A 22702-nucleotide genomic window follows, 5' to 3' on the forward strand; every position below is an offset into this window, starting at 1 on the left:
GGTGGCGGAGGATTTCCTGGAGTGCATAAGGGATGGTTTTATAGACCAATATGTCGAGGAACCAACTAGGGGGGAGGCCATCTTAGACTGGGTGTTGTGTAATGAGAGAGGATTAATTAGCAATCTTGTTGTGCGAGGCCCCTTGGGGAACAAAGACCATGGTCCAGAACTTAAGGAAGGGTGACTTTGAAGGTATGAGGCGTGAATTGGCTAGGATAGATTGGCGAATGATACTTAAGGGGTTGACTGTGGATGGGCAATGGCAGACATTTAGAGACCGCATGGATGAACTACAACAATTGTACATCCCTGTCTGGCGTAAAAATAAAAAAGGGAAGGTGGCTCAACCGTGGCTATCAAGGGAAATCAGGGATAGTATTAAAGCCAAGGAAGTGGCATACAAATTGGCCAGAAATAGCAGCGAACCTGGGGACTGGGAGAAATTTAGAACTCAGCAGGGGAGGACAAAGGGTTTGATTAGGGCAGAGAAAATAGAGTACGAGAGGAAGCTTGCAGGGAACATTAAGATGGACTGCAAAAGCTTCTATAGATATGTAAAGGGAAAAAGGTTAGTAAAGACAAACGTAGGTCCCCTGCAGTCAGAATCAGGGGAAGTCATAACGGGGAACAAAGAAACGGCAGACTAATTGAACAAGTACTTTGGTTCGGTATTCATTAAGGGGGACACCAACAACCTTCCGGATATAAAAGGGGTCAGAGGGTCTAGTAAGAAGGAGGAACTGAGGGAAATCCTTATTAGTCGGGAAATTGTGTTGGGGAAATTGATGGGATTGAAGGCCGATAAATCCCCAGGGCCTGATGGACTGCATCCCAGAGTACTTAAGGAGGTGGCCTTGGAAATAGCGGATGCATTGACAGTCACTTTCCAACATTCCATAGACTCTGGATCAGTTTCTATGGAGTGGAGGGTAGCCAATGTAACCCCACTTTTTAAAAAAGGAGGGAGAGAGAAAACAGGGAATTATAGACCGGTCAGCCTGACATCGGTAGTGGGTAAAATGATGGAATCAATTATTAAAGATGTCATAGCAGCGCATTTGGAAAGAGGTGACATGATAGGTCCAAGTCAGTATGGATTTGCGAAAGGGAAATCATGCTTGACAAATCTTCTGGAACTTTTTGAGGACGTTTCCAGTAGAGTGGACAAGGGAGAACCAGTTGATGTGGTGTATTTGGACTTTCAGAAGGCTTTCGACAAGGTCCCACATAAGAGATTAATGTACAAAGTTAAAGCACATGAGATTGGGAGTAGTGTGCTGAGGTGGATTGAGAACTGGTTGTCAGACAGGAAGCAAAGAGTAGGAGTAAATGGGTACTTTTCAGAATGGCAGGCAGTGACTAGTGGGGTACTGCAAGGTTCTGTGCTGGGACCTCAGCTGTTTACATTGTACATTAATGATTTAGATGAGGGGCTTAAATGTAGTATCTCCAAATTTGCAGATGACACAAAGTTGGGTGGCAGTGTGAGCTGCGAGGAGGATGCTATGAGGCTGCAGAGTGACTTGGATAGGTTAGGTGAGTGGGCAAATGCATGGCAGATGAAGTATAATGTGGATAAATGTGAGGTTATCCACTTTGGTGGTAAAAACAGAGAGACAGACTATTACCTGAATGGTGACAGATTAGGAAAAGGGGAGGTGCAACGACACCTGGGTGTCATGGTACATCAGTCATTGAAGGTTGGCATGCAGGTACAGCAGGCGGTTAAGAAAGCAAATGGCATGTTGGCCTTCATAGCGAGGGGATTTGAGTACAGGGGCAGGGAGGTGTTGCTACAGTTGTACAGGGCCTTGGTGAGGCCATACCTGGAGTATTATGTACAGTTTTGATCTCCTAACTTGAGGAAGGACATTCTTGCTATTGAGGGAGTGCAGCGAAGGTTCACCAGACTGATTCCCGAGATGGCGGGACTGACATATCAAGAAAGAATGGATCAACTGGGCTTGTATTCACTGGAATTCAGAAGAGTGAGAGGGGACCTCATAGAAACGTTTAAATTCTGAAGGATTTAGACAGGTTAGATGCAAGAAGAATGTTCCCAATGTTGGGGAAGTCCAGAACCAGGGGTCACAGCCTAAGGATAAGGGGTAAGCCATTTAGGACCGAGATGAGGAGAAACCTCTTCACCCAGAGAGTGGTGAACCTGTGGAATTCTCTACCACAGAAAGTTGTTGAGGCCAATTCACTAAATATATTCAAAAAGGAGTTAGATGTAGTCCTTACTATTAGGGGGATCAAGAAAGCAAGAATGGGGTACTGAAGTTGCATGTTCAGCCATGAACTCATTGAATGGCGGTGCAGGCTCGAACGGCCGAATGGCCTACTCCTGCACCTATTTTCTATGTTTCTATGTCCACATAGATTTCGGTAGCCCCTTTCTAGGAAAGATGTTCCTAGTAGCAGTGAACGCTTAATCTAAATGGATTGAATGTATAATAATGTCGTCATGTACGTCCACTGCCACCATTGAAAGGCTCCGGGCCATGTTCGCCACCCATGGTTTGCCCGATATCCTTGTTAGTGACAATGGACCATGTTTCACCAGCTCGGAATCCAAAGAGTTCATGACCCACAATGGCATCAAGCATGTCAGGTCTGCGCCGTTTTAAGCTCGCATCCAATGGTCAAGCAGAACCATCAAGCAGAGCTTGAAACGCGTGACGGGCAGTTCCCTGCAGACCTGGTTATCTCGGATTCTGCTCAGCTACCGCAAGCTCACCGGGGCCCCCCCTGCAGAATTGCTAATGAAGAGAGCACTCAAAGCCAGGCTCTCCTTAGCCTATCCGGATCTCAATGATCATGTAGAAACCCGGCGTCACCGGCATAAAGTGTACCACGATTGCGTGGCTGTATCACGTGACACTGAGGTTAATGACCCTGTGTTTGTTCCTAATTATGGTCATGGTCCCAAATGGGTTGCTAGCACTGTGTTAGCCAAGGAGGTGAATAGAGTGTTTGTTGTCAAACTTTTGAATGGACTAACATGCAGAAAGCACTTGGATCAGACCAAACTGCGGTTCACTGACAACCAAGAATAGTTTGAAGAGGACATTACCATCATTGATCCATCCCCACACACCAAACCAGCAATCGACCTCGCGGTCAACCACGAGGATGAACCCACCATGCTCGCCAGTCCGATCAGACCAGCCGCGCTGCCATGCAGCAATGATCCGACCAAATCACCCATGCCAGGACTTCAACTCAGGCCCGGATCGCCTCAACTTGTAAATAATAACTTGTATCTAAGACTTTTGGGGGGGGGGGGGAGAAATGATGTTATGTATGTAAACATTACCAATGTGTAAGTCTTGCCACCAGGGACGCAAATGTGGGAGAACCAAGGGTCACCTGCATACCCTGGGCAAGCAGGTATAAAAGGCAGTCTACCATGCTGCTTCCTCACTCTGGAGTTACATTAAAGAGACCAAGGTCACAACAGTTTGATCTTGCAATATACAGTCTTGTGGAGTTATTCTGAACATAACAAGGTTGATTCCTGGGATGAGAGGGTTGTCTTACGAGGAAAGGTTGGACCTGTACTCATTGGAGTTCAGAAGAATGAGAGGTAATCTTATTGAAACATAGAAGATTCTGAGGGGGCTTGACAGGGTAGATGTTGAGAGGATGTTTCCCCTCGTGGGGCAATCTAGAACTAGGGGGCATAGTTTCAGAATAAGGGGTTGCCATTTAAGACGGAGATGAGGAGGAAATTCTTCTCTCAAAGGGTCGTGAATCTTTGGAATTCTCTACCCCAGAGACCTGGAGGCTGGGTCCTTGAATATATTCAATATGAGATAAACAGATTCTTGAACTATAGGGGAGTCAAGGGTTATGGGGAACAGACAGGAAAGTAAAATTGAGGCCAAGATCAGATCAGGCATGATCATATTCAGTGACAGAGCAGGCTCGAGGGGCCGTATGGCCTACTCCTGTTCATATTTCTTATGTTCTTATAAGCTCAGGTCACTCAGACCAGGCCCTCGGTCTCTCTCACTCCATAGCTTCTCTTCACAATCTATCTGAGATCAAGCCTCGGTTTGAGGTTCATGCCTCCTCTGTAACGTTGCACCAAGAACCGGGACAAATATTTTTGATCCTAGCGCAGGGAAAAACGATTTTAATTTCTTCTCGAATATTTTTACAGTTCCTTCAGCAGAAGTAGATTGGAAACTTTGTTAAGCCCCATTGAATATAAATCTTGTACTTTTCTGTGCATTTGTAAAGAAACAATATTTGTTCTTTGTCTTTCTGAAAACTCATTGCTTCATTTTCCTCTGTCACTTTCTCTTTATTTCCTCTCGCATGTTGATGTTTGGAGCACCTTCGCTCAGCTGGTACGTAGTTGCGGTCGGGACGATTGCATCCCTTGCTTCAGAAAACTGGGAGAACCAAAGATCGGGATTCCCTTATTGCTCTTCTCTCAGCAATGCCCTGTATTATTGCATTGTAATAGTACACACGTCTCCTTTTCGTATCTATGTAGGTCAACACTCAGACACAAAACTGATAGGGGAGGGAATACTCCTTTCTTTCAATGCATCTGTTTCCAAGGAGAATGAGAGTGGTATTTTAACGAGATTGCAGAATTGAAATCCTATTTCAAGTTATAATGATTGATCCTCTAGCAATTATTACTGTGCTTTGCCTCAATCTTTCTGTGCCAGTTGTGTTCATTGCTACCAATTGGGACCTCCTCGGTTTGATGACGGTGTTCGAAAAGACGGTGTTTCTCCTCTCGCCCTCCTGATGGTAAAAGAGTGTATCCCGGCGCAGAGCCGAGCAGACCAGGACAGCTCCAGATTCAATCCCCATGGTTCTGTGCCAAGCTCGCTGATCTCAGCTGAGGAAGAGCTGTAACTGATCGCAGCACCCTTGGGCCAAGGACCCTACGCCCTGATCACTGCCTTGATGGCAACTGCAGCAAACATTGTGCTCAGCTGTGCTGCCTCCCCTATGGATGAATATCTTCCCAACACTCAATGTGTAGCTTTACCCATTACGAGTGCTCAATTTGATACAGCAAGGTAGTTGTGGAGGGGTTCCAGCCAGTGCTGTCAGCTGAGTGGAGGAGAATCTAAATCATGGTATATTTGGTCCATGGCTTTGCCCCTCCCCACCTCTCTAACCTCCTCCTTGCAACCCTCTGAGATCTCTGCATCCCTCCAGTTCTGGCCTCTTGTGTATCACCGGTTTCCTCCACTCCATCATTGGTGGCCTTGCGTTCAGCTGCAGGGCTCTAAGCTCTGGAATTCCCTCCCTATACCTCTCCGCTCACTCTTCCATTAAGACACTCCTTAAAACCTACGTCTTTGACCATGCTTTTGGTCACCTGTCCTAATATCTCCTTATGTGGCTCAGTGTCAGATTTTGTTTGATAACGCTCCTGTGAAGCACCTTTGGAAGTTTTACTATGTTGAAGGTGCCATATAAATGTAAGTTGTTGTTATAGAGGATGTAGCTTCTCACAGGATTATAACGACGGGAGTAGCCTCTTTCAAAAGACAATTCATCACTTTGCGATCGATTACCATTAGGAAACCAGCTTTGTAGGCCCCACTTCAGCCAGGCTGATATCCGGCCAATGAAGGTGTGCCTGTGACATTGAGACATACTGTGTCGGGTGCAGAGTAGGCAGAACTGGGAAGGATTTCTGACAGGTGAAGTTATCCTGGCAGTCTCGCCTCCTCTTCTGATTAATTGGGCAGGGGGGCTGGGGGCAGGGGCAGGGGAGCTGGGGCAGGGGAAGGGGGGCTGGGGGAAGGGGTGCTGGGGCAGGGGAAGGGGGGCTGGGGGAAGGGGTGCTGGGGCAGGGGAAGGGGGGCTGGGGGAAGGGGTGCTGGGGCAGGGGAAGGGGGGCTGGGGGAAGGGGTGCTGGGGCAGGGGAAGGGGGGCTGGGGGCAGGGGAGCTGGGGCAGGGGAAGGGGGGCTGGGGGAAGGGGTGCTGGGGCAGGGGAAGGGGGGCTGGGGGAAGGGGTGCTGGGGCAGGGGAAGGGGGGCTGGGGGAAGGGGTGCTGGGGCAGGCGCAGGATGCTCTGCCTGGCTTCACTTTTAGAACTGCCCTACCAGGTCCAAGAATTTCAGGACCTAATGACTGCCTTGTGTATTCATAAGAAGCTTTGGACGGATATAAAGAGAGACCGAGCAATGGGGAATCTACTGAGTGTGTTGTGAACAAAACATCACAGCGTTACATTACAGACCCAGCGTCTCCCACACTTGAAACTTGAATGATTTTGTTTCTCTCAAACTCTCTCTTGCAGCTTGGTGAGTTGCGCATTATCTCTCTATCTCTATCTGTTTCTCTCTCCACCATCTGGGTGAGTTGCAGCGCGATAAAAATAAGGCAAGATCAATAAGTCATTAACAAAACTGTGAGTTTCAGCAACTCTCCGGGTCCCAAAAGACTCGCTCAAGCAAAAAGCTGAGAATATGAAAATTTTTTTTTTTAAAGAGAAAATGCTAGACACAGCAGGCTAGTCAGCATCTGCGAAGGGAAAGGGCAGTTTGTGCTGTGAGCAGACAGCCTCTATCGTTCCAGCATTCTCTGATTTTACTTGTTACACCTTTCGGAGTCAGCGCCCCCTCCTGGCTGTCCGCAGACAGTGCTGGTGACGGGTCTGCGTTGTGAATCACGGCAGCACTCTCGAAACAGCTCTCAGACAGCTCAGTACTGCGGGCCACGTAGAAGCTTTGGTTTTGAGGGGGGGGTGGGGGGCGGAAATGGGAAGTAGGAGAGGAACATTAGGACCAGGGGTGGGCCATTCAGCCCCTCGAGCCTGCTCCGCCATTCATGTAGATCATGGCTGATCTGTACCTCAACTTCATTTTCTCATCTTGGATCCAGATCCCTCGTTACCCTTACCCAACAAAATTATGTGGACCTTTGTCTTGAAAGCGCCATTTGTCCCCCAGCACCCATTGCCTTTTGGAAGAGAGCATCCGGATTTCAATGGTGGGGGGATAAGGGTGTGGTAAGGTTATTTTTTTTCTTGTGAAACGTCACGGTTTCAGATGGCCTGAATTAATTTGTGTGTGTGTGTTTCAGTCATGAGCTGGGTGGGTGGTGGGGCGATCACAGGGGTGAAGGTTGGAATCACTCTGACAGTTGGATGTACTGGGGCATGTTTTATAAAATGAGAATCTTCCCAACAGCTAATGTTGTTGTTGTTGTTGGGTGGGAGGGGGTGAAGAGATAGGAAAAATTTGAAGGAACCTAGGATTTACCTTCCATCCACATTCACACAAGTAACTTTCAATTCTGAGAACGTTTGATGAGGGTTTGAAGCCTAAATGTGGACCATTTGTATTTTGGTTGGACTATTGTCCATGCATGGCTATGGCAGGAGACCAGTGCGGCAAGATGGTTGGCATTCTTAATAAGAACTCAAGGTGACCTAGAATGAGGAAACAGCCGATCGGCTCTATTAAAGGTCAATTTTTCTCCCAGCAATTTTGTTCACAGGGAACTGATAGCTTTTATGAGCAGAAATCTGTACCTTTTGTCCCCACTGTATCTGCGATAGTGCGTACAAGGTTAATGTAGTGCATTTGCTTCATGGGTTCTTCACTTAAGAATTCATAGCTACACCTTTGCTGTGAAGAACTTGCTGGTTTATTGGCAAAGGTTTAACAATCAATCAACACTACCAGTTCATCCACCAGGCTCACAACTGCACACCTCATCGTGGAGAACGTGAATTCAATTAACGGGGGTTTTATTGAATCTTGTGAGCATCACATGACTGGCAAAGCCACTCACAGTGCAACAGCTCTCCAACTATTTTTGTAAAACATAAACTCAAGTGCCCCCTTATTAAAGGGACTCTAGAACCGCCAAATTAACAAATGAAACTTGGAACATTAAACAAATCAAATTAAAATTTGGTTGCCGGGGGTGATGATGCACTTCAGTCCCTCCAGCGCCCACCTCTCGCGGAAGGCAGCGGGCGTACCGATGGATACCGCGTGCTCCATCGCCAAGGACACCCTAGCTCGGATGTAACCGCGGAAAAGAGACAGGCAGTCAGGCTGAACGATCACCTCGACCGCCCGCTGCCTGGACCATTTAATGGCCACCTTGGCCGTGCCCAGGAGCAGTCCCACGAGGGGGCATTCCGACCTGCCCGCTCTCCTCCGCACAGGATGCCCAAAGATCAGGAGCATGGGACTTTGAGGAGCAGCCCCTTCAAATAATGGAAGAGGGGCTACAACCTCGCACATAAATGTGGAACACGGACCTCTTCCAGACCGCAGCAACAGCTCTACAACTCTTTTTGGGGACAAAAAGTAAACATTAAATCAAGTGCCCCCCCGATCTGGGGGACACCCCAAACATTTCCCAAGGCCCTTTTTTGTTTTTTTTAGTTTTTTTTGTATTTTCTGTAGTTTTTTTTGGTGTTTTTATTTGGGCTCTAAAACCATAATTTACAAGTGCCCCCTATAAAAGGGGAGGGGGACACTAAAAACCCGGCAATTAAAACAAACTAAACTTTAAAACATATAAACTCAAATTAAAATTTGGTTGCCGGGGGTGATGATGCACTCCAGTCCCTCCGGCGCCCACCTCTCGCGGAAGGCCGCGAGCGTACCGGTGGACACCGCGTGCTCCATCTCTAAGGACACCCTGGCTCGAATGTAGGCGCGGAAGAGAGTCAGGCTGAACGACCCCCTCGACCGCCCGCTGCCTGGACCGGCTGATGGCACCCTTGGCCGTGCCCAGGAGCAGTCCTACGAGGAGACCCTCGGACCTACCCGCTCCCCTCCGCACAGGGTGCCCAAAGATGAGGAGTGTGGGGCAACAGCTCTACAACTCTTTTGGGGAAAACATAAATTAAATCAAGTGCCCCCTGAAACAGCTCGACAACTCTTTTTCGGGAGAAAAGTAAACATTAAATCAAGTGCCCCCCGATCTGGGGGAGACTCCAAACATTTTTCAAGGCCCTTTTTTGTGTGTGTGTTTTTTTTGTATTTTTTTTCTTTTGTTTTTTTTGGGGCACTGAAATCATATTTTTTTCAAGTGCCCCCTATAAAAGGGGAGTGGAACACTAAAAACCCGGCAATTAAAACAAATTAAACTTTAAAACATATAAAATCAAATTAAAATTTGGTTGCCGGGGGTGACAATGCACTCCAGTCCCTCCGGCGCCCACCTCTCGCGGAAGGCCACGAGCATACCATTAGACACCGCGTGCTCCATCTCTAAGGACACCCTGGCCTGGATGTAGGCGCGGAAGAGAGGCAGGCAGTCAGGCTGAACGACCCCCTCGACCACCCGCTGCCTGGACCGGCTGATGGCACCCTTGGTCGTGCCCAGGAGCAGTCCTACGAGGAGGCCCTCGGACCTACCCGCTCCCCTCCGCACAGGGTGCCCAAAGATCAGGAGTGTGGTGCAACAGCTCTACAAGCCTGTGAGCATGATCACAGGTGCATAAATTACAGTTAACAATTACTCTTTTATTGTGATCCAGGCCACTGGAGAAAACATGGCATGCCTAGCACATCCACATGCCTTTAAAAAGGCAGAAAATTCCATACTTTTCAGATCAAAACAAGCCACTGGGTCAGGTTTAATTACAAACAGAATGCGCAGAAGCAGTACACAGAGCAAATCACAAAGTACAATACTTAAAACAACAGACAAATTGTCCACAAGGGTTTAAAAAACTCATGTTAGAACATATTTCTTGATAAACGATAGGACTCTTGGATGATACAGTCGCCCGTAGACCTGCACAAATTGTATGTGCATAATGCTGATCTCCAGTTCCCAAAGTTCAGATCTCCAGATAGAGCTGAGTAACCAGAGATGTGATTTGTTCTTTTTTGTTTCAATAGGACACCTTTCGAGATACAGCCATGGCTTTTGAAGTCACAGCACAACTCGTGTGAAAGCTGTTAATGTGGGGATTACAACTGTTTTTATGCAACTATCTCTCTCGACTGCCCGAACCATCAGAATTTGACGACCCTCCCAATTAACCTGCATAAATCAACATTTCAAAATGATCTGTCCCCAGTCATCAGGCACTTCCTTGTTGGTGACAAAGACTAAAAGAATCCATCTGAGATAGACATCTCGAACAGCCATACTCTGATTGCACGATCAGTTACGTGCTTTGATCCCCTTGCTAGGAAACAGTGAGCTTCCCTTGGGATACAGTTGGCTGTTCCCAAAGTTCAACTCACACTTACACTGTCTATTTAAAATCATGTACAAATACAATACCGAAATCCCCATTTTCTCAAAGGTACGCCTTCTAATGTACCGCATGCAATTTGTAGTCACTGGTTCTCGTAAACCTATTTCTGCTCTCTCTGTACAACTTCCAAAAGAAGAAAAACTCTTGGGAACATGTTTCCCTGACCCGCAAAGTCAATCAATTAAAAATTCCAAGAGGCTGATGTCATATTCCAATGTAAACTATTCAATCCCAACCAGATGCATTCCACCCATGACCTTCCCATGATCCCAACAGGACAGGACGTCCCGTGGAGTATTTGGCCAGAGGATGCCAATTTTTAACCCTGTGGTTTCCCTTGCATCTAGCTACATGTTTACCCAGCTCCTTTCAAAAAGATGTTCATCATCATTGGACAAATGAGTTGTGAGGGAAGAGTGGAGAAACTTGGGCTCTTCATCATTTAAAGGAAGTAACTGAAAGAGGACCATGTAAAGTCATACAATAGTCAGCAGCGTAGTAAACTGGGAATATCACTTCAAGTTAAGCCGTGATGTTTGGACAAGGGGACACAGGGTCAAACTGGCAAATTTACATAGGATTACATCGGATATACAGCACAGAAATAGGCTATTCGGCCCAATCAGTCCATGCATCTGTTAATGCTCCACTAAAGTCCCCTCCCGTGTTTCCTCATCTAACTCTATCAGCATAACCCTCTATTCCCTGCTCCCTCATGTGCTTATCTAGCTTCCCCTTAATGCATCTGTACTATTTGCCTCAATCACTCCCTGTGGTACTAAGTTCCACATTCTCATCACTTCCTGGATAAAAAAGTTTCTTCTGAATTCTCTATTTGATTTCTTGGTGACTATTTTATATTGATGGCCTCTAGTTATGCTCTTCCCCACAAGCGGAAACATTCTCTCTGTATCCATTCTATCAAAACCTTTCATGATTTTAAAACCTCTATTAGGTCACCCCTCAGCCTTCTCTTTTCAAGAGAAAAGACCCAGCCTGTTCACCCTTTCCTGATGTGTATACCTTCGAATTTCTGGTATCATCATTTAGGACTGTTATTAGGAAATTCTTCTTCACACAAGGAGTGATAAACATCGAGGTTGACCAGATGGATCGTATTACAGGCTGAACCTCCCTTATTCAGAACTCCCTTATCCGGAACCATCCCTCGTCCAGAACCATTCCCGGCCACCAGAACTCCGACATGAACAAATTGAAACCCTTCCTTGCTGCCGATTCCCGCAATCGCTGGTTGTCTCTGCGATCCACTGCACCGCTCCCCCACCCCATGATCTCTCCGGATGCTCAGCCCCAAGCCAGCCAGTCCCGATATCCCCTTGCTCAGTACTTGTACCATCCAATTTAATGTGACCACTCCTTGTCTGGAAAAATCCTTTATCCAGAACAGGTCCCGAGGGTTCCGGATTTGTACCTCCCTGATGTTTCCAATGACACATGGTTTGGATTCCTGGAGGCAGAGAGTCTGTAATCCTTTGACCGATAATCAGTTGCTGTGCTGGGGAAACTGCAGGTTCTCCTGGATGAAAGAAAAGAAAGAAAGATTTGCATTTCTGTGACATCTTTCATGACCTCAGGATACCCCTAAGCACTTTGCAGTCAATAAAGTACTTTTGAAAGATAGTCACTGTTGTAATATAGGAAACACGGTTACCAATTTGCACATGGCAAGCTGCCACAAACAGCAATGTGATAATGACCAGATAACTGTTTTTGTTTTGTTGATTGAGGGATAAATATTGGCCAGGACAGCGGGGAGAACTCCCCTGCTCTGGATGGATGAGCTAGGATGGCTGCATGCTATTTCTCATTTTATCCCTCTTGTGATAACTTGAACTACTCTTTATTGGAGCCCACTACAAGTATTTATTATTCTGAGGGAGGAATAAGAACATAAGAAATAGGAGCAGGAGTAGGCCATTTGGCACCTCGAGCCTGCTCTGCCATTTAATAAGATCATGGCTGATCTGATCTTGGCCTCAGCTCCACTTCCCTCTCCATAACCCTTTATTCCCTTATCGTTCAAAAATCTGTCTATCTCCACCTTAAATATATTCAATGACCCAGCCTCCACAGCTCTCTGGGGCAGAGAATTCCACAGATTTATGAACCTCTGAGAGAAGAGATTCCTCCTCATCTCAGTTTTAAATTAGTGACTCCTTATTCTGAAGCTATGCCCCCAGTTCTAGATTCCTCCACGAGAGGAAACATTCTCTCTGCATCTACCTTGTCAAGCCCCCTCAGTATCTTATCTGTTTCAATAAGATCACCTCTCTTTCTTCTGAACTCCAATGAGTATAGGTCCAATCTTTCCTCATAAGTCAACCCCTTCATCTCAGGAATCAACCTAGTGAACCTTCTCTGAACTGCCTCCAATGCAAGTATATCCTTCTATCTTTCCTTAAATAAGGAGACCAAAACTGTATGCAGTACTCTAGATATGGCCTCATCAATACCCTGTAGCAGGACTTCTCTGCTTTTATACTCTATCCTCTTTGCAATAAAGGCCAACATTCCATTTGCCTTCCTGATTACTTGTTGTACCTGCATAATAACTTTTTGTGTTTCATGCACAAGGACCCCCAGGTCCCTCTTTACTGCAGCATTTTGTAATCTCTCTCCATTTAAATAATAATTTGCTTTTTTATTTTTCCTGCCGAAGTGGATAACCTCACACTTTCCCACATTATACTCCATCTGCCAAATGTTTGCCCACTCACATAGCCTGTCTATATCCCTTTGAAGATTTTTGTCCTCCTCACAACTTGTTTTCCCACCCATCTTTGTATCATCAGCAAACTTGGCTACATTACATTTGGTCCCTTCATCCAAGTCATAAATAGTTGAGGCCCACCCATCTCAACAACAACTTGTATTTATATAGTGCCTTTGATGTAGCAAAATTTCCCATGATGCTTCACAGGAGTATTATGTCAAAAGATTTGGCACCGAGCCACATAAGGAGAAATTAGGGCAGGCTTGGTCAAAGAGGTAGATTTTAAGGAGCATTTTTAAGAAGGAAAGTGAGGTAGAGAGACGGAGAGGTTTAGGCAGGGAGTTCCAGAGCTAGGGGCCTAAGCAGTTGAAGGCACGGCCACCAATCATTGAGCGATTAAACTCCGGGATGCACAAGAGGGCGGAATTAGAGGAGCACAGATATCTTGTGGGGTGGAGGGGCTGGAGGAGATTACAGAGATAGGGAGGGGCAAGGCCATGGAGGGATTTGAAAACAAGGCTGAGAATTTTGAAATTGAGACGTTGCTTAACCGGGAGCCAATGTAGGTCAGCGAGCACAGGGGTAATGGGTGAGCAGGACTTGGTGTGAGTTAGGACACGGACAGCCGAGTTTTGGATCACCTCAAGTGTACGGAGGGTAGAATGTGGGAGGCCAGCCAGGAGTGCGTTGGAATAGTCAAGTCTAGAGGTAACAAAGGTATGGATCGCTCCTGCAGTTGTCCAACTTCTGTTCTTGCGTAGTCTCTGTCTAGGCTTACACTTGAGAAGTGGTCACTTGGGTGAGGTACTGAAGAGCTGGTGACATCCATGGGACTGAACTCAACCTTGAGTCAATGGTTTCAGGAGAGATGGGAAGAAAACTGAGGAGAAACTGTGATTTGCAGCCATAGTGAATCCCTAATCATGTGTTCTGTAGCATCTATATATATGTATGTTTATATATATATCATATTATTGCATATGTTTAAATTGCTTTCAGAGAGGATGGGATTTTAATGGCTGCCCAAGTTTTGCTGAGCTTTACATTGCTGTAGTACAGCAGTTTCTCAAAAGGAGCTGAGTAGAGTGAGTGAGCCTAAAGGTGAAAGTTCATATGAGTTTTGGCAAGGACTACTGGCAGGTTCCAATTAAGCCACTGACAACTCATGATAGGCCTGCTCAGTAATGCAATCATAGAATAGAATCATTCGATCATACAGCACCGAACGAGGCCATTCGGCCTGTTGTGACTGTGCCAGCTCTTTGAACGAACTATTCAGTTCGTCCCATTCCTCTGCTCTTTGCCCATAGTCCTGCAAATTTTCCCTTTTGAAAGTTACTACTGAATTTACTTCCAGCACCCTTTCAGGCAATGCATTCCAGATTTTTTGCCAATTATCTTAAAAATGAGTGGCATTCGGTGGAATTGGGTTAAATGTAGTTCGTAAATGTTCATTGCTATCGGGAGTGAGATGGTGGAGGCCTACAGATGCTGAAACCAAGGCCTGCTCAAATTCCCAGGCTGAATTTTAGACTCAAGGGGGCTTAATTCCTTTTATTTTTAGCAGTCTGGCTAATGTATTCATGTTAAATTTGTGTTTGTGCTATTTTAACAAAGACTTTAATCTGTTAAAATAAATGGGTTAATGACTGTTTTAAAATAGAGCAAACGGGTTAAAATAACAAACACTTGAGCGAGTGAGCTACAAATAGTGCATGGAAGGAACTAAACACCAAGGTGCTAAATTGGAGAAGATACTGACGCAGTAATGTTATTCCACTGCGAAGTATCTTTACATTGCATTATGAATAAAGTATTAGCACCTCGCCCTCCCAGGTCAAGTACATCACATTTAAAGAAAGCACGATTTGCATTTATATTGCACGTTTTTCGACCTCAGAATGTTCTGAAGTGTTTTACAGCCAATTAAGTATTTTTTTGAAGTGGTCACTGTTGTAATGTAGGAAATGTAGCAGCCAATTTTGCAGCACAGCAAGCTCCCACAAACAGCACATTAAATCTCTCTACAACCCACAACAATGTGCCTTGGTGCCAACCTGAGCACAACACCTTCATCTGCTCTGGTGTGCATTACCCACACCAGCTAATGGGATTGAGCCATCATGAGGCCTCTTGGCCTTATTTCACTTCGGACAGCCAGCAGACTTTCATCCTGGGCAGGATTAGAACTGTAGTCCCAGAGGTGAAAGGTCAGGGTGCAAACCCACTGCACGACACAAGTCCCATGTGACCTAGTGCTGACATAAAACCTGCTAGTGCCATCTAGTGGCCTGGCAGCAAAACTCATCCACCCTTAATTCTACTGTATTGACAGACTGTCTAATTTGGATGGTATCAGATCCTTTCTGTGATACTCAGAGGGAATGCCAACTATCTGGTGGATTCTTCAACCCTCAACTGGATCTAAGCTTGATGAGGCTGAGTTCACTTACAGTGTACAAAGTGTGTGTGTTTTCTTTTTTATAAATTCATGTCGGGGGAATAATGCCAGCTCATCCTCAGTGAGAGGGTTTGTGAGAGGGTTTTGTTTTAATATCAGAACCTAATGAATGAATCTCTTTCACTTAACCCTGGTGTCATGTGGAATTCTGGAACCAACGACCGTGAAGATTGGATTGATCGCTGTCCGGCTGTTTTTCACGGGTGTTAAGAACTGCAAAGAGCTGCTCCAGCACGATCGCCAGCCCAGCTCAGAAAGGAATTCGAACAGTGAGCCAATCGCCTTGTGCTTGTCACTCTTCCAGCCTCTGAAGAATAGATTCATGCACTGCTGAAAAATGTTAGAATGCGGATTAGATATGTCAAGGGGTTGTTGCATTCCAGCATGTGTCTGCCCGACAGGGTGGGGATAGAAAGAGGGAAGAAATGTGCTTCATTCTGCCATATATTTATCTGGATTAGGATGGAGTTGGGATAGTGCATGTATTTTGCCATAGAATCGTACAGTACAGAAGGGGGCCTTTGTGTCTGTGCTGGCTCTTTGAAAGAGCTATCCAATTTGTCCCAATTTCCCCCTCTTTCCTCACTGCCCTGCAAATCTTGCCTTTTCAAGGAGAGAGGTATTGAATTATGGCTACCTGGCTGCGGTTCGGGATCCATTCCGGATGGAAGGAAGATGGTGTTGCGTTTCGATGTATGCTGCATACTTGCAGAGCAGGGGGGTTTACATTTTTGAACATTTTTTCCAGGGGAGAGGGCAACATTGAAACTGAACCTGCCACTCTGCCATCTTTCAGTGACCCACCTCCACCACTTTATGACCGCCTTGGACCCTGCAGTGCTGAAAATGGCTGCTGCGTTTCCCTACATTACAACCGTGACTACACTTCAAAACAATACTTCATTGGCGGTAATGCTCTTCGGGACACTCTGAGGTCAGCAATATATAAATGCAAGTTCTTTTCTTTTTCCTTTTGTAGCTGCATCTTCAAATTTTCCATGGCTACAAACCTTTCGACATCCTATCCCAACACGGTATTTATTTTCTCATGCTGTGGGTAGCCAGTATTAAAATACTTGCCCAGAAGAAAGCTACTATTGTAGAAAAATAAGTAGTCTGCTCCCTGTGCCATTTGTGAAGTTGTTCTCTGGCCTGCTTCGTAAACGATTCCTAAAAATTAGCTTCATCCCCTCTCCGTCTGTGGGAATCTTTCTGAATGTGGAGTTTCCATTGATGGTTTTTTGTTTAAAACAATTACTACATTAAAACTCATGTTATTTTTGGATTTAAAATGGCCTCTTTCCAAATAATTCAAACATAGGAATGTACAGGACCATTACAGTCTCTCTGGCAGGTCCTCAAGTTTGAAAAATCTCTCATAATCCCCTCAGTTGCTTTCTCTGTCAAAGGTCTACCCAGTCCCCTGTTGAATTTACTGGCACTGTCTGCCTCTCCCGCATCTCTGGGCAGTCTGTTCCACATTCACCATCCTCTGTATAAAGTAGGAGACTGTCCACTCTTCCTCCTGTGTGTGAGTCCGTGCCTGCCTCCCCTCTGGTTACCGAAATCTTTAGGCGCTTCTGATCACCACACCACTTTTGAATCCCATTCTCACACTTTTCAATTCCTCTCACAGCCCAATTTTCTCCGTTTTTTCATTCCTCCTGTCCAGAAGGCACTGACTGTTACTGGGGGTATAGGTTGACACGTGCCAACAGCCTTCTTGTACCATGCCCAAGATTACATAGGATATACGACACAGAAACAGGCCATTCGGCCCAACCAGTCGATGCCGGCATTTATGCTCCTTCCATCTTTCCTCATCTAAATTTATCAGCATCACCCTCTATTCCCTTCTCCCTCATATGCTTGTCTAGCCTCCCCTTAAATGCATCCATACTATTCGCTTCAACCACTCATCTGACTTCCAAAGGGCAGGAAACGCTAGTGGGAGTTGTGTTCAGACCACCAATCAGTAGTAGTGAGGTTGGGGACAGCATCAAACAAGAAATTAGGGATGCGTGCAATAAAGGTACAGAAGTTATCATGGGTGACTTTAATCTACATATTGATTGGGCTAACCAAACTGGTAGCAATATAGTGGAGGAGGATTTCCTGGAGTGTATTAGGGATGGTTTTCGAGACCAATATGTCGAGGAACCAACTAGAGGGCTGGTCATCCTAGACTGGGTGATGTGTAATGAGAAAGGACTAATTAGCAATCTTGTTATGCGAGGCCCCTTGGGGAAGAGTGACCATAATATGGTAGAATTTTTTATTAAGATGGAGACTGACACAGTTAATTCAGAGACTAGGGTCCTGAACTTAAGGAAAGGTAACTTCGATGGTATGAGACGTGAATTGGCTAGAATAGACTGGCGACTGATACTTAAAGGGTTGACGGTGGATAGGCAATGGCAGATATTTAAAGATCACATGGATGAACTTCAACAATTGTAAATCCCTGTCTGGAGTAAAAATAAAACGGGGAAGGTGGCTCAACCGTGGCAAACATGGGAAATTAGGGATAGTGTTAAATCCAAGGAAGAGGCATATAAATTGGCCAGAAAAAGCAGCAAACCTGAGGACTGGAAGAAATTTAGAATTCAGCAGAGACGGACAAAGGGTTTAATTGGGAGGGGAAAATGGAGTATGAGAGGAAGCTTGCTGGGAACATAAAAAGTGACTGCAAAGGTTTCTATAGATATGTCAAGAGAAAAAGATTAGTGAAGACAAACGTAGGTCTCTTGCAGTCAGATTCAGGTGAATTTATAATGGGGAACAAAGAAATGTCAGACCAATTGAACAAATACTTTGGTTCTGTCTTCACGAAGGAAGACACAAATAACCTTCCGGAAATACTACTGGACGGAGGGTCTAGCGAGAAGGAGGAACTGAAGGAAATCCTTATTAGTCAGGAAATTGTGTTAGGGAAATTGATGGGATTGAAGGCCGATAAATCCCCAGGGCCTGATCGTCTGCATCCCAGAGTAGTTAAGGAAGTGGCCCTAGAAATAGTGGATGCATTGGTGATCATTTTCCAACAGCCTATTGACTCTGGATCAGTTCCTATGGACTGGAGGGTAGCTAATGTAACACCATTTTTTAAAAAAGGAGGGAGAGAGAAAAAGGGAAATTCTCGACCGGTTAGCCTGACATCGGTAGTGGGGAAAATGTTGGAATTAATTATTAAAGATGAAATAGCAGTGCATTTGGAAGGCAGTGACAGGATCGGTCCAAGTCAGCATGGATTTATGAAAGGGAAATCGTGCTTGACAAATCTTCTAGAATTTTTTGAGGATGTAACTAGTAGAGTGGACAAGGGAGAACCAGTGGATGTGGTGTATTTGGACTTTCAAAAGGCTTTTGACAAGGTCCCACACAAGAGATTGGTGTGCAAAATGTATTGACGTGGATAGAGAACTGATTGGCAGATAGGAAGCAGAGAGTCGGGATAAACGGGTCCTTTTCAGAATGGCAGGCAGTGACTAGTGGGGTGCCGCAGGGTTCAGTGCTGGGACCTCAGCTATTTACAATATACGTCAATGATTTAGATGAATGAATTGAGTGTAATATCTCCAAGTTTGCAGATGACACTAAGCTGGGTGGTGGTGTGAGTTGTGAGGAGGATGCTCAGAGGCTGCAGGGTGACTTGGACAGGTTAGGTGAGTGGGCAAATGCATGGCAGATGCAGTATAATGTGGATAAATGTGAGGTTATCCAGTTTGGTGGCAAAAACATGAAGGCAGAATATTATCTGAATGGCGACGGATTAGGAAAAGAGGAGGTGCAATGAGACCTGAGTGTCATGGTACATCAGTCATTGAAAGTTGGCATGCAGGTACAGCAGGCGGTGAAGAAGTTAAATGGTATGTTGGCCTTCATAGCTAGGGGATTTGAGTACAGGAGCAGGGAGGTCTCACTGCAGTTGAACAGGGCTTTGGTGAGGCCTCACCTGGAATATTGTGTTCAGTTTTGGTCTCCTAATCTGAGAAAGGATGTTCTTGCTATTGAGGGAGTGCAGAGAAGGTTCACCAGACTGATTCCCGGAATGGCAGGACTGACATATGAGAAGAGACTGGATCAACTGGACCTGTATTCACTGGAGTTTAGAAGAATGAGAGGGGATCTCATAGAAACATAAAATTCTGACGGGACTGGACAGATTAGATGCAGGAAAAATGTTCCCGATGTTAGGGAAGTCCAGAGCCAAGGGTCACAGTCTAAGGATAAGGGGTAAGCCATTTAGGACTGAGATGAGGAGAAACTTCTTCACTCAGAGAGTTGTTAACCTGTGGAATTCTCTACCGCAGAGAGTTGTGGATGCCAGTTCGTTAGATATATTCAAGAGGGTGTTAGATATGGCCCTTACAGCTTAAGGCATCAAGGGGTATGGAGAGAAAGCAGGAAAGGGGTACTGAGGTGAATGATCAGCCATGATCTTATTGAATGGTGGTTCAGGCTCGAAGGGCCGAATGGCTTACTCCTGCACCTATTTTCTATGTTTCTATGTTTCTATGTTTCTATACACCGTGCAGGTATGAGTGGATTGCAATTACGAGTAGGAACCCTGCCCGGCCGAATGTGTAAGCGCTGTAGGGAGGGGTTTCCGAGTACTTTGCTCAGCAGCCAACACACATTAAAAAATCACTGTGCATTGTCCCAGCAACAGGGAACTTGAGTTATGTGGAGAGACTAGAGAAGCTGGGTTTATTCTCTCTAGAGCAGTGAAGGTTAAGGGAAGATTTAATAGAGGTGCTCAAAATGGTGAGGAGTTATGTGCATGATGCTGATTAGAAACATAGAAAATAGGTGCAGGAGTAGGCCATTCGGCTCTTCGAGCCTGCACCGCCATTCAATGAGTTCATGGCTGAACATGCAACTTCAGTACCCCATTCCTGCTTTCTCGCCATACCCCTTGATCCCCCTAGTAGTAAGGACTACATTTAACTCCTTTTTGAATATATTTAGAGAATTGGCCTCAACAACTTTCTGTGGTAGAGAATTCCACAGGTTCACCACTCTCTGGGTGAAGAAGTTTCTCCTCATCTCGGTCCTAAATGGCTTACCCCTTATCCTTAGACTGTGACCCCTGGTTCTGGACTTCCCCAACATTGGGAACATTCTTCCTTCATCTAACCTGTCTAAACCCATCATAATTTTAAACGTTTCTATGAGATCCCCTCTCATTCTTCTGACCTCCAGTGAATACAAGCCCAGTTGATCCAGTCTTTCTTGATATGTCAGTCCCGCCATCCCGGGAATCAGCCTGATGAACCTTCGCTGCACTCCCTCAATAGCAAGAATGTCCTTCCTCAAGTTAGGAGACCAAAACTGTACACAATACTCCAGATGTGGACTCACCAAGGCCCTGTACAACTGTAGTAACACCTCCCTGCCCCTGTACTTAAATCCCCTCGCTATGAAGGCCAACATGCCATTTGTTTCTTAACCGCCTGCTGTACCTGCATGCCAACCTTCAATGACTGATGTACCATGACACCCAGGTCTCGTTGCACCTCCCCTTTTCCTAATCTGTCATCATTTAGATAATAGTCTGTCTCTCTGTTTTTACCACCAAAGTGGATAACCTCACATTTATCCACATTATACTTCATCTGCCATGCATTTTCCCACTCACCTAACCTATCCAAGTCATTCTGCAGCCTCATAGCATCCTCCTCGCAGCTCACACTGCCACCCAACTTAGTGTCATCCGCAAAATTATAGATAGGGAGAACCTGCTTCCACAGGTGGGAGGGTCGGTAACCAAAGGACATAGATTTAAGAATGAACCAGAAGGGCGATGAGGAGAATGTTTTTGGCACAACAAGTTATTATAATCTGGAATGAACTGCCTGAAAGGGCGGTGGAAGCAAATTTAGCAGTTACTTTCAAAATGGAATTGGATAAATACTTGAAAAGGAAATATTTGCAGGGCGATGAGGAAGATGAGCGCGGTGGGGATTTGTGGGGGAGCGGGGGGGCGGTGGGGATTTGTGGGGGAGTGGGGGGGCGGTGGGGATTTGTGGGGGAGCGGGGGGGCGGTGAGGATTTGTGGGGGAGCGGGGGGGCGGTGGGGATTTGTGGGGGAGCGGGGGGGCGGTGGGGATTTGTGGGGGAGTGGGGGGGCGGTGGGGATTTGTGGGGGAGCGGGGGGGCTGTGTGGATTTGTGGGGGAGTGGGGGGGCGGTGGGGATTTGTGGGGGAGTGGGGGGGCTGTGTGGATTTGTGGGGGAGTGGGGGGGCGGTGGGGATTTGTGGGGGAGCGGGGGGCCGGCAGTGAAGAGTGGGTCTAATTGGATCGCTCTTTCAAAAAACTGGCACAGGCACAATGGGCCGAATGGTCTCCTGTGCTGTTGAAATCTATAAACCACTGGAGCTGGGAAAGGTTTCCTGCAGCAACCGAGTATCCAGAAAATGACCCACCCCTTTCCCATGTAATAGAGGAAATTGTCTATTAAATGAAAGTTGAGAGTGGTGACAGTGGTAGATTGCCATGACTGGTCATCGGGTAGGGGAGAATGAAACCCTGGCAATGTGCAACAGCAAAGTGCACTTCGCGATAACAAGAAGAACAATAACTTGCAGTTATATAGTGCCTTTAATTTAGTAAGACTCCCAAGGCATTTCACAGGAGCATTATCAAACAAAGTATGACACCAAACCACATAAGGAGATATTAGGGCAGATGGCCAAAACCTTGGTCAAAGACGTAGGTTTTAAGGAGGACAGAGAGGCGGAGAGGTTTAGGCAGGGAGTTCCAGAGATCAGGGCCTCGGCAGCTGAAGGCATGGCCACCAATGGTGGAACGATTAAAACCATAGATTCTCAAGAGGCCAGTAACGTAAGTCTTGAGTGACTTGGCAGTGGTATCTGGTGAGTGCGAAGTAAGTGTGTTCATTGAGATGATATCAAAACTCAAATGGAGCTTTCGTCAACAGCTGGAATTTAGAAAGGCGGAAGCCAAATCAGTAACATTTCCATTTAAATAGATCCCTGCGTCATTCAGGGCCGAGGGGAAGATTTCCTTTGGCTGCTTTATGTGAGCTTGGCCACGGTGGTCCCACCAACAACAACCCCCTCCCCCTGCCTCGATGGCTGGGAACCAGCAGGGGTTATGACAATAGAAAGAAAGGAAGAAATAACTTGCATTTATATGGTGCCCTTTCACGACCTCATGGCGTTTCAAATTGCTTTACAGCCAATGAAGTACTTTTGAAGTGTAGTCACCAATGTTCCCTCTAAGCTCGTTATCGATCCGGTGCAGCCTGGGAGCGGCTT

At 46.0% G+C, this 22702-nt stretch overlaps 1 protein-coding gene across 5 annotated transcripts in view; it reads left to right on the forward strand.

Annotated features, from left to right (window-relative positions):
- The window catches only part of daam2 (dishevelled associated activator of morphogenesis 2), a 397560-nt gene that overhangs the window by 92672 nt on the left and 282186 nt on the right, over positions 1-22702 (forward strand). Inside the window, exon 1 of one of the 5 annotated variants that reach the window (XM_070885706.1) lies at positions 16332-16352. The exons of the other annotated variants lie outside the window; for them this stretch is intronic. The gene's annotated coding sequence lies outside the window, so the exon portion shown is untranslated. Of the gene's footprint in view, positions 1-16331; positions 16353-22702 lie in introns of those variants that run through there. 5 annotated transcript variants of the gene reach the window in all.

The sequence above is a fragment of the Pristiophorus japonicus genome, chromosome 7, assembly GCF_044704955.1.
Source record: "Pristiophorus japonicus isolate sPriJap1 chromosome 7, sPriJap1.hap1, whole genome shotgun sequence".
Taxonomy (NCBI): domain Eukaryota; kingdom Metazoa; phylum Chordata; class Chondrichthyes; family Pristiophoridae; genus Pristiophorus; species Pristiophorus japonicus.